This window comes from Nomia melanderi, chromosome 5 (genome assembly GCF_051020985.1).
Source record: "Nomia melanderi isolate GNS246 chromosome 5, iyNomMela1, whole genome shotgun sequence".
In the NCBI taxonomy this organism is placed as follows: Eukaryota; Metazoa; Arthropoda; class Insecta; order Hymenoptera; family Halictidae; genus Nomia; species Nomia melanderi.
The window spans coordinates 5,354,642-5,375,116 of NC_135003.1; positions in this window are offsets into that span (position 1 = coordinate 5,354,642).

Here is a 20,475-nt window from a genome sequence, read left to right on the forward strand (position 1 = left end):
AGTACACTTTTATACGATACAAAATGAGAATCTTACTTGTTAGTACACAATCAGAAATCGTAAATGTTTTCTCATCGTAATGTACTCTGAAATGGAAAAGCATAGGCGAAAGATATGACAGAAAATGTAATTCTAGGTAAAACGGATTTCATGAATGTACTGACAGGGATTCTAACCGTAACCTGTAGCAGATTCAGTTGTCAGTAACCCTCTGTAACCCATATATACTACGAAACCGGCTACGAGGTAACGCAGAATAACCCGGTTTCCCGGTAAGAGCTGATTATAAACACAAAGATACTGTAATCCGTATTTGTAAGCGATCCAGTGACTAATATTTTTGGGACATGAAATAATATCAAATAATGTAGAGATATGACTTATACCTAATATAATGTAATTTACAATATATAGTTAATCTGTTTGTGAATAAATATAATATTTCCCAACAATTTTATACACGTAAATTTATTTATAAAACATTATCGATAAAATAATAGTTTATTTTTCATTTTTTAAGCATAGATACATATATATTTATTATGTTTAATCTATAATATGTATTATTATGAATTGAAATTTTAGGTGTTTTATCGTTTTACAAAAATATTAGAAATATCGATTTTTACTTATTTACGATAGACTTTATTTAACGATAATACCAGTTCTCACCATAAATTTTTCTGTGAAAAAATAATCATTTTTCTAAATTCTCCTAAATAATCTATTTTAAATAAACCATATATTTTAATTGTGAAACTCATTTAAAAGATAACATTCTGCACATCAATATTTCTATTTCGATGTTTCGTGCATTCTTTGAAAAATAATTTTATCTTACTATTGTATAATTTTCCGGAAATATTTCTTCTTGCAACAATTGTATATGCTGTACCAGCAATCCAAATTTCAGTGGATCCTGTATTTTAAGAATTAAAATTAATATTAAATGATCAAAAATAACGTTTGAAATGATTATTCCAATTTAGTTAGTATAATTAGTGAATTGTAATTCAACCTTTTTCATAGTTAGCATATTAAGCATCGTTCATGTATTGTATAATGTTCCATGATTTGTTTGAATTAAAAAATTATTATTGTTTATGGTGTCGCATATACTTAGGAGATGTATTATGAAAACCCGTTTCAATATTATTTAATTATAGTTGGATGTTCTATTGCTTGTAACTATGTATAATCGGGTTAACACGCTTTCTAGAGTACTTCGGAAACATTAGTTCATGGTTACTGCAGGTTACTATGAGTTGCAGTAGCTGCTCTCAGGGAACGCAGTTTAGCATTCAGGTTAAACGATAATTAGAATCTCTGTTGTAGAAATCCTTCTTCAATAAGTTATCGTTTGAAAATAACTTTTATGTTCAATTTTCAAAATTTATAATTAATTTATAAGTTTCTAAGGAATTGTAAGATAAATGTGTTACTTGAACTTCCACTACACAGACGAATAAAAAGATGGTATTATACTAATTGTAAAGAATAAAGAATTATTAATTAATACCACTCGTAATAATTCCTATCAAATATCAAATAGACAAATAAACACAAAATTACAAATAAAGAGTAACATTAAAAAAGCGTTCAACATCTGATACTATAAAAACAGGATTCCTTGCGCAAATCATGAAAATATAAACTCACGATAAACATCAATAGCAAAAATTTCCTAATATAGTGTTTCCAATACATCTAACAAACTAAGAACAGTTACAAGATGAAAATCTATGCACATATAAAATTTTTCTAAAAATAACTGCCAGTTCACTAAAATATTTTTCTTTTTTTCGAAAGTGCACCTTTCGCGCAGTATTAAGTCCGCAGTATATCTCAAAACGACCAATACAGTTTTCCAAGGCTGAATTTCTAGAAGAACAAGGTGTGTACATTTAACACCGAGACTACTTCCTTTTTCCCCGTAAAAAACGCGTTTGGAAATAATGCAATTCAGGTTGCGGCGCTTCTCGTGCCAGGCTCTAGTTTTTGAAGCCTGTTATTGTCAGTAGAATGAGCAGTCATGAACGAGCTACGTGAGTGATGGACGAGGAAAAAGCTCGCGAGCAAGCGAGCGAGCGGGCCTGAGAGATTCCACGTGTACTCACTTACGTGCTGAGCCGAACAAGGAAAAGAGATTGAATGAGAACGCAATGAAGAGAGACGGCAAGACAGAGAGAGAAAGAGAAAAAGAGTGTTTGCCAGTTCGCGAGCAATTATCGCGCGTGAATCGCGCCACTTGCCAGTACGTAAATTGGCCCGTGTTGGTTATATCGATCTTGTTCAGCAATTTAGACCGAGTTAAACTTCGTGCCTCGATCGATGATAACACAGTATCTGACACACTGAAACCTTTCCCTTACTCTGTCTTTTAACTCTGGACAGTTATCGATGATATCAGGATTGAACCAATTAAAAACAAAGGTGCCAACTAGATTGACAGTACTTTGTTACCAATATGTGCGTCTTAGTGCGTACTAATGAATTAATGATACTAAATATTGGAAATTTTCGTAGACATTGTGTATATATAAAAATGCGAAGAAATTTACGTTTTCTAAGGTTGATTGATGAAAACAAGAGCTAGGAAGGTATTAATTCATTATTCATTGTTGATACAGAAAAATATTCGGTCTGTTAACTGTGAACATTCATATAGTTATAATATATTTTGTTGTATAAAATATAATCAGAGAATTGTAAGAATATAATTTTAACAATATTTTATATTTTAAATTTACTCAAATTTGTTGTTAAATATATAAGTTTCTATTGTTAATCTTTGAAAATTTGGAATTTGTATAAATATTTACAACGTGTACATTCAATTTTATTAATATATTTTCATTTCGTTGACCTTTATTCGCAGTAAATATGTAATGATACGTAATTTGGTTATCGCCATGACGTAATTAAGAAGCAAAAATCACAAAACTTCATTATTTTGTAGAATTTTCATTAAAAGTTTTGAAATAGTATGCTTGCAATCTTACATATTTGTAAAACAGAGGTATTACGAAATTAATTTTTTTGTCAAGCTAGAGGAAATAACAATTTAATATCATAAATGAGCTTGTTAGAGTCTCATTGATGAGCATAAGGAAGCTGGAAGCAATATTAACATAATAAAATCAAGTTTTTGCAACGAAAGTAATGAAAGTAGGAAATGGAGGTCACAAAAAGATGTGTGTAATATGTGTCCCATCTGGCCTCGTCGTTATAACTATTTTTGTATTCCAGTAATTTTTAATAACAAATTGACCTATGAATAAGACTTAAGTATGATAACCTAGTCGAACCTGGTTTCCTTAATGGGCAATTGAAAAATCAATATTACACGAACGAGATAGTCAATTGAATAAACTATTACATTCCCCTTTCCATTTAATTATCCTTTCGTTATAGTCAAAAGAGATAAAAGTAAAGTGATACATGAGCTACGTAAACGTATCGATTGCACAGCAATGCTAATTATTTTCAAAGATTTACAGATATCTTACTATTTATAAACTACATTACACTTCTATTTTATATTTCCTGCTCCCTGAATTTCAAAATTGTCTTCATAACATTCTTCAAACACATAAGTACATAAACATAGAAATATTAAAATAGGACTTATTTTACATCATTAATTAAATCAGTGTAATATTATGTACAATTCACTTTGCTATGATTTTCAGTTTACCTATAGATTCAAAACATTATTCAAAAAGCAGATTGTCCACTAACAATTTCTCTATATCGCACAAAAATGTAAAACTATTCTTGGGAACATAAGAACGCAACTAAACGGATACAGATTAAACAAACAAAATGATGCTAATAAAACAAACACCTGCTCAGATTAAAACACAAAGAAAGTAACAGAGTCAGAAACATCAATCTCCATTAAATAAAACAGACGCAAATAAAATGATTCAACTTTCAAAATAAATAATACTGGAAACGACCAATTAATGGTCTCCAGTTGGATGTGCTGAAACAATTCGTCGGCGGAAGTATGTTTGCCCCGACATAGTGTCCCATCGAGGATCCTTAAAATTTCGCAAGCACCAGGATGCGCGTACCGCGTCATAGTCGTAATTAATCCCGTCGTCCTTTCTAACAAATAAGCATCAAGGTAAAAACGTACTTTAGCGTAACGTGACTCCCGTTTCACCGGCACTGCCGGTTCATCTTAACTTTATAAACAGACGTGCGGGACAATAGTTACCCTCCAGTTTTCGGAATTACAACGTCTACCGGGCCCAGGTATCATAATATCGTATATACATACATATATAATACCCTGCCCGACAGCCGTACAAGGACCTTCACTTCGCGAACACGAAACACCCCCGTCCCTATGCACAATGCTGGTTCGCATACTTAGACGACTCAGCAGATGAAATCTTAACGAGAAGCCACCCGCTTCAAAAACGGGATCAACGTCGATGACAACCGTATGACTCGTCCTTTGCCTTTTTACCATTCCCTGGAAAAAACTTCCTTATCTTCACTCTTTTGTGTCTTTAAAAATTACGTTTCCCCTGTACATCCTATTCAGCTCTGTATAAAATTATTTTCGTGGAAGAGATGGATGTACAGTTTAGGTTTGCAAAGATATTTTTTGAAATTGTTATTAACCTCTTGTCTTATAATAACGTATAAGGATCGTGAAGAAAATTTTTAATTGAATTCGACAAATCCAAATGTCTAAATGTAGATATAGGATAAGTATAAAATTCTTTTCTTTTTCTAGTAAATGATAATTCAGTTACGATTAAGTTCTTTTACGAAGCACAGTTGAGAAATAAGTTATAGGGCAAGGGGTTAAAGAATACAACTAATAATACACTATGATACAGTACGAGAATATTTAATAAATCAAAAGCCATGATCATACAGATAAACTCGATAATCGATAATAAATCGACAATAAAGAAGTGCTGTACTAGAACATTTCGTGAATAAACACAGTTTCGTTGTGTAACAAATACTTTTGGTTGTATTAAGAATGAAATTGTGAAGATTCGATAAGATTTTTATAACTGGCCTTCGTAATTTTTATATCTATATTTGTAGAAAATTAAAAAATCCTGAAAGGCACAACATTGTTAATCAAATAAAATAAAGAGGTTCATCGCAATGATTAATGATTCTTAGGGGCAATTTTCCGAGATTTTTGATGCGCTGTAACGACAACCTAAGATCCAACGAGCTCTTTCCTCTAGGCCACAAGCTAAAAGCTCTGTAAATTATTGCTCAAAGTTTACGACGACACGGCAAGGCGCAGACGCGGTCTCCGCGTTCCTAATTGCACTAATTATTATCGTTTTGAGAAGGGAAGAGAAGGTGGACGGGAAAGTCTCTCCCTGAACTTTCGCGATGTCGCACAGACGTTTTATGGTCGACGACACGGGACGATCGTCAACGCACAATTCTTAGAGGGGATCAATTACCACGCGAAGATTTCTACGTCGAAAATGTATCGGAGTACGTAACGTTATAATATTAAAGACAACACATATTTTTATATTGTATTAGGTACAGGAAATTTTCGTATGGGTTTTTAAATCAAAATTTAAACATGGAGAACCTTTTTGTAAAATAATTTTATTTTATTTAATACCAATAGCATAAACATAATTTGCTGCTAATACGAATTTCATTCATTAAAATAGTTAAATACTGTTTGAAATCGGATCTCAATTCATTGCTAATAAAAAAACAGCACGAACCTTTTCCGGTACCTAATACATTTTTTACACCTAATTTAAAAACTTATATTGATCTTGGATACGTATTTAGTAGAAAAATCTAATGACTATAATAAATTATTCACGTTTCCAACGTATACAATTCTACGATTCAAATAAAAAGCTTCTAAAATTCATTGAACATAATATTAAAAATCAATAAAATAAATTTTGTATAAAAGAAAATTGAAACATAATTATATATACTTCAATTACATAGACTTCGTAATAAAGTTACGAATAATAATAAACTAAAGTAAGTGCAATAAAAAACTTGAAATGGTATAAACGTAGCTACATAAATTTATTTTAAAGTAACTGTTATAATTACCAATCAAAATGAGAAATTCCTACTGAATATAAGATTCACTTAACTATTAATTATTAATTTTAAATGATGTGAAACTACATCGAACCAACAATTTGTCAAATAACTACAGTTGTCAGCTAAGGAGTATTTTCTCAATAAGAAAAAATAGTTCAAGGAAACAAAGAAATCTATCTGTCGTATATTTTTCGTCTCCACCGTACACAATGCATATTATAGGCATAAATAGTACCAACCGATTGTAAAGTGTAGTTGTGCACAGGAAAATACACAAATATATCTAAGTGCTCGCAGGTGTGCACACACGAAACTCTGTAATACCAACCCCCGCGATGGGTAGTCGCGCGCTAAAGGTACAGCACGTCAGTTCGTGCTGAGACGTGAATCGAGTTACAACCCCATTTTTTATCAGTCCTATAAATTGTTTCTTGTTACGGTGTAGCCAAATATTTTGATCGTGTATCTGGACAGGTGAGAGATTTCAGATATACGTATTCTAACTTTTGTATAGAATTTTGTTGTGAATTATATTTATATTGAACCATTATACTAGTATTATATTTAAAATTAATTTAAATAACTGAAACATTTACGAAATAATACATAAATGACTTATGGGGAGGTATTTTATGGACTATAAACTTAATTGAATATGAATCATTAAGTATCATATTTCTATCATATTATATAATTAAAAGTGGAAAAACAAACGTTACTAAAGTATCGTTTCAAAATTCAAGTCTTATCAAAAAATTTCTTCTTGTATATTGTACATTAAATATTATCAATCCTCTTTAATTGGATAACACAGAAAGTTTTTATCACCCAGAAGTTTCTGCTATAAAGACCTTTTTAAATTCCTTTGATGTTAAAAAGTTTATAATATCAAAATCAGGCAAAGGATTAAAGTTTGAAGCAAATGAAGAATGTCATTTAACTTTTAGAATAATTTGGATGGTAGCATTTCTTTGGTATGAAAGAAAATGACATTCAGTCTAAAATATTTTTGTGTACTAGTTTTCATTTTTAAATAAATTGACTTTAGAAATTAAACGGTTGAAAATGGGAAAATCCGCTTCAGCTTTATTTAAATGATACCTATTTCTATTTTTAATTATTTCTACATACATAATTATTTCTTCCATAGTTTGAATTACCATAAACTTTACTCTACTCTAATACATAATGCGTTCAATGTAAACCCCACGATTTTTTTTTATTATGAGTAGAAATGCTGAGCATTACAAGGACACAACACAAATCATGTCTAAAAGCACATAAACTCAATAAATGTTCAAAACCAATTTTTCTCTAAAACGAAACTTCTTATAAAAGAATAATATTTTCTAATCTTTAATATATATCCCGTTTATTAGTAGAAGAGAAAAGAAATGGATCGAACCAATGTGTAATTCCGATCGTCCATAATTCGACTTGATTTAGATGAAGCAAGAACAATAACCTCGACCAGACGTGTAAAATTTCGACTTGTTCTTCGGCGTGCCAGGCCACGCGATTCATCATTTCAAACGTTGTCTGGACCCCGTAAATTGCGACGTCTCACGATTCGTTTCGCTTCGATTCGATTCGATTTCACCGCGAAATTTCGGCCGCAGACTGAGAAACGGGAATGAGGCTTCGCGGTCTGAAATAAATTAAAAGTCGACGAAACCCGGTTGTGCCGCAGGTTGGAACAAAGGCCGCGCGCCGCGCCGGCCCGAAGCGACGTAGAAATATCGGGACAAATCGCGTTGCGTAAGTCGGCCGGCGTCGTCGGCGTCTCCGTCGACCGCCTCCTTTTTATTTCCCGGAAATTTCGCCATCAAATTTATTCGGCTAGCAGCGCCACGGGCGAAAGGATGACAGAAGCTGGCGTGCACGCTTGCTCGTGCTCGACTTGCGAATTTTTATCAGGGTAATTATTACTTTATACGAGCTGTTGAATCGAAAACGTTATTTAACGGATTAAATTCTGACTTTTGGTAATTCATGGGACGTAAATTTAAACAAAAACTTCGCACTGATAAAAAGTATTTGGATTTTTTCAAGATCTTACTGTTTTTAATTAATTCGTTTTTAATAAACCCTCACCTGTGGATATAAGATTCCGTCCACGTAAAAGGATAGATAAAAAATATAGAACAATATTTTCTTTGTAGCTTGTATTCGAAAAAATTAAAATCGAATATCAATTGTTTAGATAAATTATTGAATAGAGTTGAATTAATGTGTTCCTTATTAACATTATCTATTAAACAATCATACATATGTAATATACCAAGTTTTAATATTAGGTGTACAGAACGTGTCAAATTAACGTATACTGAATTTTATAAATATTGTTTGGAAAATATCTACATCGATTTGATTGATTCAATTTTATAAATATGTATCCTAATTTCTTATTTTTAAATCTCTAATTTCCAAGATCTAAATAAACGGACATCAATTTTTTTACAAACAATAGAATAAACTGTACAATAAATTTTATTTATTTAAAAGTAGGGTTATATGAACTTTATAATAAGGTTATTTAAAAAAATGTCACTCTTCATTTTTCACTTTCTTTTAGCTATCTTTTAATACCACTACATTCCACTATATTTATATACATCTGTATATAAAAGTATCTACTGCAAATAAGATAAAAAGAGTATTTTAGAATAAATATAAGACACGTAAGATAAGAAATAGAAAAATGATGAAAATTTAAATAATGTATTATTTTATATTTAAATGTTCAACTTATTCAACCATGTTCCCTGAACGTAGCCATTTTCATACTTTAGTAGTGTCTAAGTATGACAGACTTGGCTACGTTGTTGTACATGTGAGCCGCTTACAATTAGGCACCTCGAGTCAAATGCCAAGAATCGCGCGATAGTAAAACCACGTCCTAAAACAGCTTGACGTCTCATGGTGAAGTAATTTGTAAGTGAAGCTGTATCACGAGTGCAACCATTGCACTCGCAAAACGTAATCGTGTCCACTCCTTTATTGCTCTGGCTCTTCATGCGATTCGTCGCTTGACTTACGAGTCTCGAAATTGCCTTTTACTCGCGAAACCCCTACTTGGGAAAATTTTGTATGGCTACTTATGTTATGATCTGAATTTATGCCTAACGTTATCATGTTATAAAGTTAAACCTTAAAGAATTAAAAAAAAAAAAGAACTATCAAATATTTTGACCATAGAATCAAGTAAAATTTAATGTGTCAATTTGTTTGTCCCTAATCATAAAAAATGTGTACTGTAAAGCGTTTTACTTTTAGGAATATCAAATGAAGCAATTAATTAAATTAATATTTTCATTCGTGATTTTTTATTCGTAAAATTAAAATGAAATATACCAAGTATAATGACACATTTTGCACGAATTAAAATAACATTTTATAAGTTTTGTCATCTGTAACTAACAATTTACAAAATATTAATTAGAATTTAATTTAAACATAGCAAGACTTCAAATAATAAATAACAATAAGAAATGGCATTTAATAGCTTCATTCCAATGTCTATATATTTAATGAATTCTTCGAATACTCAACGAATTCCTTTATGTCTAATCATGGATTTCAATGACACATCTAATTCACTAACTCTCAATTATTATATATTTGTATATACACTCAGTTCTCTTTTTGAACGACCGTTACATTCCATATGAAAAAAATTCGTGTAAAACAATATATTACAAGCTATAAAAAAATTGACGTTGTTTCGAGATCTAAAAAATCAGCAAAATAATACAAGAAACAACATGAAAATTTATTTTAGAATTTGGGTGACTGTGTTAAATCAAACCAAATCGTGTAAAAAAACAAAGATAACACGTATTAAATCAAAATTGTGTAAAAACAAAATTGGATGCGTTGAAATATATTGTATTGCCATAGAACGTTAATCGTTCCGATTGTTTAAAATAAGTCATCGGGTCGAGGATAATTTTGGAGAATTCCGACGGTCCACCGTCGATTTTCGCCCACTTCGATCGATGCCCTTTGGCCTCGTGCCGAAGAAATTTTATTCTTGATTCAAGATTCTTTTCGGGACCAACTATGTAATTTTGATTCGTTATTCCGCGAAACTCGAAGAACTTCACGGTAATTGGCCAAATTGCCAATCCTGCCAATCAATCGTTAAATATCAAGGATAACCTGGTTTTATTCCTGCACACGTCTGGTTAGTCACCTACGTTGCCTTCGTGTTCGCGTATGCGTATGTGAGGGTGTATACTGGTATATAAAGGCGTATGTTTGCAACTACGCGGTAGTAGAATTGCGTGTATATCTGAAACGACAAAATAAGAATTCACTTTGTAATAGCTGCTGTTACACTACAAGGCGTCATATAATAGGTAATAAAAATCACAACAAACGCTGAATTAATAAGATAAATTTATAAGTGTATAGTATTATCAATAAAGTAACTACTAAAGCATAAAATTATATATAAATACAATTTTTTATTTTTAATTATAATTCTTATCATATTCAACAATAAAATGAATTTACCTGGTTTAATAAGTTAACATCAAATGTTATCAAAACTTCATTGATTTTCTTGTACTACCAGTAGATACATGTAGTTACCTGAATTTCGTAAAATACTGTCCAACTTTCAATTATTATTATGTTTAACTGGTCCAAGGATATTCTTTGCAAAGAACATCACACTGCAACCCTCCGCCACGAAATATCTTTATCTGCATCACGAATTATGTCACTTAATATCTTTGTTGCACAAATCAGTTTGACCATTGGCACAATTATACGGCCATTCGGATTCAGTCCGATAAAATCGAAGAGTCCACGACAGCGGCGTCTGCAAAAGTTCTGAGGAAACCCATTTCGACTTAGCAATCTCGCCCGGGCAATTTCTACTTTTCCAATTCTTTTCTCAGGCCGCATCGCCGGTGTTTCCCCGCGTGGTCGTGACTTTTCCACGCAGCTCGAAGTCGTAAAGTCCCAGCTATAGGCGAAGCCGGGGTGGCTATCGATTTCGCGTGTTTCCTTTCGGAAATTACTTTGTTTTTTTTCCCTCTCCCAAAGGTGTTTCGGGCTACGGGAAAGATCGATACGATATCGTGATACCTTCTGATCACGCTGGGTGGCCTCCGCGACCTGACACGTTCTACGAATCTGCCTTAACACTTTGCTGACCGATAATTTCATCATAAAATTATTCCTTTAAACTTCAATGTACACGCTGTATTTACATATAATATGAAAAAATGGTATACCATACATAAGTATAGTATACTATATTATATACTATATTATATAGTATACTATATATAATACTATATATAATATGAAAATTGTTAAAATGATTAACAATGAGTTTATAAAACACGTCAATTTGAAAAATATTGAATTTTATAAACATTATTTGGTAAAAGTTTACATCGACTTTGATCGATGTGATTATACGAATATGTACCCTAACTCTCCATCTTCAAATCTATAATTACCATGATCTAATTGAATGAATATCAGTTTTTCTAGGAACGATAAAATAATCTGTATAATAAATATCCATAAACCTAGTGTTCCAAAAATTTAATCTAACGAACAAGATCTAAAACGCTTTTATAAAAATTTATATTACTTTAAGATAAAAATTAATAATGATAATGTAACTTAATTCGTGAACGTCTTAAATTGTAGAAATATGATCGTACTCGAGATCGGTTATAAAAGTGTTACTTCGCAACCTTCGAGTGCGTTTCATTGTATTAACTCTTTCAATAATAAATTCTTTCTTGTCCATGATTAGGGTTGTTAGTTTGCCACAAGGTTTTCTACAAATATAGATAAAAAATCAGAACTACGAATTTTATTTACGTATTTCGAGAATGTGTGATGAAGTTATTGATAATTAGTCACGACTGGAATGTAAGCAACCACCGCATAACATGGTATGGCTAGGATGGAGTTTGGCTCTAGCATGGTTAGAGAATAGAGGAAAGCTCTGGTTTAATAGGATATTTCCTCTGAAAGATGCACATAATTCAAGAGAGAACTTCATAAATATGTTACTCCGTGCTATGAAATTACGAGGATCGCTTAAGAAGAGATGGACGGAGAGATTTTATGGGAATATTTGAAATAGATACTAACATACTATCAAAGGAAATGGAAAAAATGTTTTATGAAATACAGGAAACATAAATATATTCTACAGTGAAGGAAATGTTCTTTTCAAATGATGCCAAGTAGTATTAAAGATAAAAGCTGGCGTATATTGTACAACATTAGTATAATTTCAACATGTTTTATATACATATAACAAACTATATAAAATACGTATGTCAAAATTACACTAATGTTGAATGATGACTTCATAACTTTACTTTCATAAAATATTTAGTTACGGAAGCAAAATAAATACTTTTATTTGTTTTTAAAACTGAATTCTAATTACTTCTTCTGCTTAAAACTCATATCCCGAGACAATTGTGAAGAATATGTCTACAGTTTTATACGAAGGCGTCTATATTCTCGATAATATAAATTGTCTAAACAGCTACTAATTGTAATTGTACAGCTTTTTATTGAAAAATATCATACAGTCTTCTTATGTTTCATGCTTAAAAACAAAAACATCTCTAAAATATATTTTAAACAAATTGCTTTCGAACATGAAAGCTTGATATTTATTATAAATAATGGTAAATAACATTGATTACTATATTAAGAATTATATAGTTTAACATAAGAAATATTAATAACCTCAAATTTATAAACAAGTAAAATTTTCAAGACAGTTGTACATGTAATATTCGTTATTGCGCTATAAGTAGATACGGTAAGCACTGCACAGACATATTCGGTTTGGACCGGATAACAACAACTCTCAGCAACTGTAAGACATTTCTGAAATAAATAACAATCGAAAATCAAAAACCGAAGTAAACAAAATAAAAACATAATACATTACAAGGGCCTCTGATACAAATTTTTCAAAATCTTTTTTTGTGAAAAAGGAAAAGAATGTGATACAAAGAATGTTTCTACAAAATTTTGTTACGGAACTACATATTATTGTAAATCTCAAAACTTACGCATAACAAAAATGAACATTGACGACTATGTGGAAAAATAGCCAATGTCATAAATTTTAGTCGACGTATCAGGACTTAATAATTTATCGGATTTACAACAAAATTTATTACCTATCAACGAGGAGACAAGAAAACTTGCTTCAATTGTGTATTTTTAGAAAGTAATAAATTACATCTTAATTATTGAATTATTATTTTTATTTTTCAAAATGGAAGAAGAACATATGTTATATCCGTTCAATCGCTACAGTAAGCAATAATTTGTTTTTCGTTGTAAAAACTTATGAAATGTAACATAGACTTCTAGACACCCATTCATTTAATGTTCTGCAATGACAGAGATGTACAAACACATTTTCGGTTAGCTGGAAGTGCCAGAAAGAGAATAAACCTTCGAATAAACATTATTAAGTATTTCATTTAACCACTTAGGTATACCACAGAGATCATCTTACACGAGTATCTTAGAAACGCGACTAAAATCGAAGAATATGAGCTTTCGTACTCGACGAATATTCAAATTCAATTTTCTCGAAAACAGAGAGCTGCATAAATCAATTCGGTTCTACATTTTCGACTAACCTTTACATGAGAAATCGCTACCTTCTCGGTTGTAACGTGATTTCTCATGCGCCGTGAAATCCTTAACACTATTGTTGAATCGCTTTGGAACTTCACACGCTGACTAACTTTGTATGAATATTTAAATAATGCACACAACTTGTTTAAAGTAGACTGTATTCATTGAAGGAAGTTGATATACAGTTTGCTACCTTATTAACCTGGTAGTTTGCAACGATCTGCTGTGTAAATATCTGATTTTTTATATAGTAAGCTTCAAATTTGTTCTCTTGATTATACCTTTCCTAAATCTCATTAAAAATAATGAATATATCGTATAAGAAAACCTTTGTTCGAAGTACCGTTATGTTTTCCTGATCAACATGGCAGCTATAATTAATTGGTTATATTAGTAATGTTGTATTCGAAATTCTTAATTTTTTTAATGGTTTTATTATTTACTATAATTTGTTTAATATATACTAATTAGTCTTTAGAAAATCTTGATCTAGAATTTGTAAAGAATAAATTGAATTTGACAATAAATTAAATAAATGAAAATTGATAATAATTTGTTTCGATATTAATTCTTTCTGATGCATAAACTTTAGTGAAACATTGTACAAACTTTATGTAAAATAAATACTGTAACGAAAAATCGTTAAAATACATATAAATGCAGGAAAAAATTAGTTAGTGGTATTGGAATTACGTGCTATGCACATGGATTATTGACTGCTTAGTCGGGATGAACACAATGTGTACTGCACGTCCTCTGATCGTGCGATGCGAAAGTGATCTTATTGAAAGTTCTTAACGAGTAAAAGCGTAGAAAGTTCGTAGTTCAGTTAGTAAGTGGCACTTTACTCTTATAGGTGGATAAGTGCACATTCAAAATTTTCTCAATTTTCACCTAAGATTGGAACCTTTAATATTTCCATTTTGTTCACTGACATAATACAGTTTCTAAGAAAGAAAATATTAATTTTAAATAAAGAAATATTTCACTAAAACTGGATTGATTTTTAAAGCCATATTTTTTGAAATTTCAAAATCATCCATGAATTTTTCTTAAATAGAATGACTTTAATATTAGTTGTATGTATATGTATGTCTATTATACATATATTTATGACGTTAGTATTATAGTATATTGAAGTATAATCAGATTAATGCAAGTGATAATTAATTTCTTAGTATTACATAACTTTTATAACTTTTCAAAATGTGCAGAAATAGTGACATTCTATACGAGGAATTTTAACAAAGCAGTAATAAAAGAATAAAATATAGACTTCTTTAAATATTTTACAATCTCCGTATTTAACATTTTTGTAAAGGTGAGAGTACATGTTCTAATTTTTATCCATTTTGGCATTAAACGATAACACTGATATTTATAAAATAATATTTTAACAAATTATGAAGGAGAATATAATAAAATATTTTTTGTGTAATATTTACTACAAAAACAGCAACAACAACAATAAAATGAAATGATACAACAAATGACAATTTACAACAATCAGATTATATTCATCTACATTAGTTCCTAGGGTGCATATTAAAATAGTATATTTTCTTCAATCACAAAAGTAAGAAGACTATACTTCAGTCAAACATCAAAAAAATATACTTCCCAAAATCTACAATTTATTCCTTCAATATCGATAAAATTATAAAACCACTTTAAGATATTATCACACCTAACCTCTTCAAACACCTTTCGTTCCTGACGCGCATTAGTCATTCAATTGCTGGAGCAAGTGTCTAAAAGCTCGCAGCTACTACTTCTGTCTTTTTTTAAGTCGCGGTCAGTTTCGCAAAGTTAGTAGGTCGTTGGAAAAGAATCTTGCGAATCTCGAAAAAACGAAGAAGGAAGCTGAAAGAGGAACGGTGAGAGAGGAAGAGGAAGAAAGAGAAGGAGAGAGTAACGCTTTAAATCGCTCGGCTGGGACGAGAGGACACGAGCGGAGCGAGGTCTAGCTCGCCTCGTAATCCAGACAGATGGGACTCGTTAATGGGACGCGCGAGTAATTTGCAAGAAATCTAATAACATCGTGGATGTCTTTCTCTCTCTCTAACTCTCTCTCCCTTCCTCTCCCTCTCCCTCCCACCCACGTTCTGCTCCTCTCTCATTCCCTTTCTCAGCCCATAATTCGCGGCCTGACTTTTCCCCCTTGTTGGTCGTCGTTGGCCTCTCTCTAATGACAATACACGGGGAGGGCACCCTGCTCGTGAAAATTAAAATTCGCCCCGAAGCACCGGCGCGGCGGATCTCGCGTGTGCGCGCGCGCACACACATTGGACATCCTTACGCGTCCTAGCCAACGGATGAAGAAGCATGTCGTACATGTGCGCGTGAACTACCTACGGTTAATCATGGGTATTCGGTTCTTTCTTTCGCAACTTTCCGACCAGTTTAGTTGCAAAGTGTTATTAAATATCGTTCATAAGTTGGAAAATACGCATTTAATGTAGCGAACTTGGTAATTCCGGGAAGGGTGATACTGCCTGGGGAGATAAGTAGGAAAAGTAGAAATGTAAACAGAATACTGTGTTAACGGATTGTTCCAGTATTTGGGAAGGTGGTTTTGGAAATTCGTCGAGCATGTATGGTCAGTGTTGAATATGGATTTTTTCTATTTATAGTGTTCGTACCGATTTGTTCGTGATACTGATACTAATAGAAGTAGCTAATTAGTGATAAATGGATAGTTACACTTAATGATATTGGAATATATTATGTTTAATATTAAGAAAGATATTATCAGTTGTTTAGTTATTATTTTGTTGATTATTGCGTGAGAACTGTGAGAGACTATGTTCCAGATCTAATAAACCTTACATTTAATTGGTAATAATGAATATACTGATAACGTTAATATGTTCATGTTACAGTACGTAATAGATATATACCCGTATTATTTATATATTCATGGATGTAATTTATTGACGTCAAGAGAACTTTCATTTGCAATAAAAGAGATTCATGGTTTATGGATACTGTGCTATAGATATAACTTCTGTTTATTAATAGCTGAAATTTTAATTTATACATATCGTTGAATAAATTAGTATAATTCAGTGGTAATATAACATTACGTAAATGTAAAATCCTAGATGCAAATGCCTTTGTCAAGTCCCATTTATATTTGAATTAACTATAAAAGAAAGAGTAATAATTATAATAATAAAAATAGAGTTCGCGAATGTAAAACTTAATAAAATTACTTTAATATTTGAGAAATTTATTAACATTAGAAACTTTTAATTTCTAAACTGTTGGCTAGGTGAAGCATTTGAATATGCAAAATAAATGGCGTTGAATGAATTAAAAAATTAATAAGCTTGGTGCAGCAGACAAGAAACAACATTATCTGGAATATTATATGAAACAATACGTTCTTTTTTTCATAATTACTTCTTCCTTAAAATATAACTCTCTTATTTTATTTCAATAAATAATAAAAGAAAGTAAATATATTAATATTTCTGTAAAATAAAAGTTGATTTGCCTGTATTATACTATAACTATCCAATACGAAGGGATGTTTACTAGAAATTACCTTTTTATAAAATAAGTTTTGTTTCCTTTTATACATATTGCTGTACAAATTTCTTTAAGTAAACATTCGTATCTATTATTTAGTTAGTGATATAATGTATGTATAAAATAAGCATATAACAAGAAACTAAAGAGACAATAACACAAACAAAAGAAAGAACATTTTACATTGAAAGAACGTATAATACGAAGCAAAAGGAAAAATTGCATAGATATAAAGTTTCTAAAACCAAGCTATGAAGCAAACTAACCTACATCGAAACTGCAGACAATACTGAGAAGCATTGCTCCTTTAAGCCAACTAAAAACAAACGAAAATGTTACTGCTCAAAATGTACAAATTCACATGAGCCGCCAAACAATTTATGAAATTACATTTACTCGATAAAGTACGATAATCCCCAATAAATAGTAAGTCATTACTTCTAAGATTTCTAATTGGCGTATAAAATTTAATGAGCAGCAAGATTTCTGGATATACCAGGTAATTATTCAGTAATGCGTGCGCGAAAATAAAAGAACTGCAATAACTCTACGTTCATGTAAAGACATTAACGTGTAGACGTAAAAGTAGAGGGAGGCAATTACGTGAATATATCGGTAAGGGTTTCTCAAGCTGAAATTTTCTTTCACTGTACCATAAACCAGTCATTGCGGCAATTACACTGTTATGAATTTCTATACCAATTAGTTAGTAAAGTACGGGACGTAAACATTTTTTCCTATATTAATTTGCGTGGAATATCGGTTTAAATGTTGCATAAAATTAATTCTACGAATACTTCGGTTTCTTGCGAGCAACTTATGAATGTTTCTGTCGGTTATCTGTCGAATCGCAGGGAATTTTGTTCGTTTCTGGTACCACTCGAGTCCATCGCCGTTCAGATTCCGGGCTGCCGTGTGGGTGCATGCGATGCAACTTCGTGGCATCGCGTAGAAGCGGAAAGGTGAGCGGTCGGGGGTGAAAGGAGCAGGACTCGTTAAGCAGTTTGCGGTTCGTCCCGGCCTTTTTTTCAAGGCGCGCCTTTAATGTAAACATATTCCGCGAAGAGATCGGCATCTTCCTCTGTTTCGCCTCCTTTCTCTGTTTTCTTTCCGCCCCGCTCTCGTCGTTCTTTTTCCCGCCAGTAGAACTATTCTATTTTTGCTCCCTGTCCTCGTCCCTCGCGCGTTTTCACTTCTTTATCCCCGCAACGAACCGCGCGCGTTTCGTTCCGCGTGTCTTTGTTCTTTTGGCGAATCAGCGTTTGCGGACCCGATGGTCCACCCACGAAGATCGATCTGCGAATCGATGCCCGGCCGAACGGTGATCTTCCGATAATGGCGTCGAACGAGGAATTCCTCTTTCATGAATTGTTTCCTGGTTTCCAGGCGTGCCTATTCAAATATCCCGCCTCATTTTCAGTATTTGTACTGTCAGTATCAGGATATGATTATGATCGATAGAATTATTATTAGACTGTAGATTTTCATGCATTTATGGGAAATTTGAAAATGTAAAATTGCACAGAATGCATGCGAAACAAACAAATTTAGAAAATATCTAAAGTGTAGTGCTTTCTTTAATATTGGTAAGTAATAATAGTAAAAGTACCAATAATATTGCTATAATCTGGTAAGAATAATCATTTTCCACAATAGTTCTATTTTTCTAATTATATTCTTAAATACTTGAATTTGCATAAAGATCTGCTGTCTAATTATTATATTGCTGCCGTCAAATGTATAAAATTATAATGGAATTTAATTATCTCGATAAAATATTTGTGATCTAATTGTTTCAAGTGGTCTTGTTATTTGAAGTTAGAAGACATGACATTATATTTAGAAACTAAAATTTAGAAACAGTTTTAGTTTCTCTTTTTCATTATTTTGTTTACAATATTCGTTGAATTGAATAAAATATTACAGCCGAGAAGATCGTCGCTGAAACAAACATTGGTAAATTAAATTAATACGGTTAAATTAAATACGATCCATTTTCGAAGAGAATGATGAGTAGAGATGAGAAGTAGACAGGATAAAACAAAATAAATATAAGAGATTATGAACCTAAGGAATGAAAGAACATTAACGACTTCTGAATCTGGTCCTCATACATTAAAGGTCATGTTGTATGTTTGATAGGATTGAAATGATATCTCATATTATAATCTTTTTTCAGGTAATCAAACGATTAACTCGAATGTACTGTTCACAGTTGGACAACTTATACAATGATTGGCTAAAAATTTGCAAAACTAACCCTTTGCTGTATAATGACGAGTGAGCTCCACGGTGAAGATTTCTACCTCAATTGAATAAAAATGAATGATATTTATTGCGTATGGGTCAAAGTAAAAGACTGTTTTATTGTTATGAATGTTTTATCATTTATTTATTGTGCATGAGCTGAAATAACAGACTTTTACTATTATTAGTGTTTTATGTCCAAAATAAACGTATGTTTACATCGAACAGAAAACTTCTATCGCTAATAACCCATACAAGTAGTTGATGCGACTTTAAGTAACTAATAAACAAAGAAAATTCTATTGTGTTTTTGTAAATTATTGGATAATATTAAAATCATTTTGCAAGGGGTTAAGAAACAAAATATCGCGTTTCACTAGAATAGATTTAGGGTTTGTATTTTTTTCTAACTAATCGTCAAAACTTGATATTTGCTTTGTTACTTCATCCGTCATCTTTATCGAATATTACATCATCTGACCATTTTTATGCTATTCTTACCAAAATTCCATCAAAAAGGAAAAGTTTGAAAATTTAAAGATTTGTAAAATACACGTGGACGTATTCTTCGAAAATAAAAGTAGAAAGTTTTTTCACTCAGTGTTAGTCCAAGGAAGCATATTTATAATACAGTCTCAGTTTTACGTATATACAATATCTGAATTACTTTTTAAAAATATCAACAAATTCAGTATGAAGCTAAAGCGTTGAGTAAAAAAGAATATAGAATTCCATTAACCTAATTAGATTGATACATAAATCTTCATTAGAGGAATATGATGTAATAGTAATGCATAACATTGAAACATAACAATTATAAATAAGAAATAAGATTGCAGACTTTGTTAATATGAATTCATTGAAGCTGAAAGATGAGAATACTCAGCGTTTCTATAATACGTAAAATATAATGTAATAATATATAACACGTGGTAATTATAAATGAGAACTACGGTTGCAGAACTTATT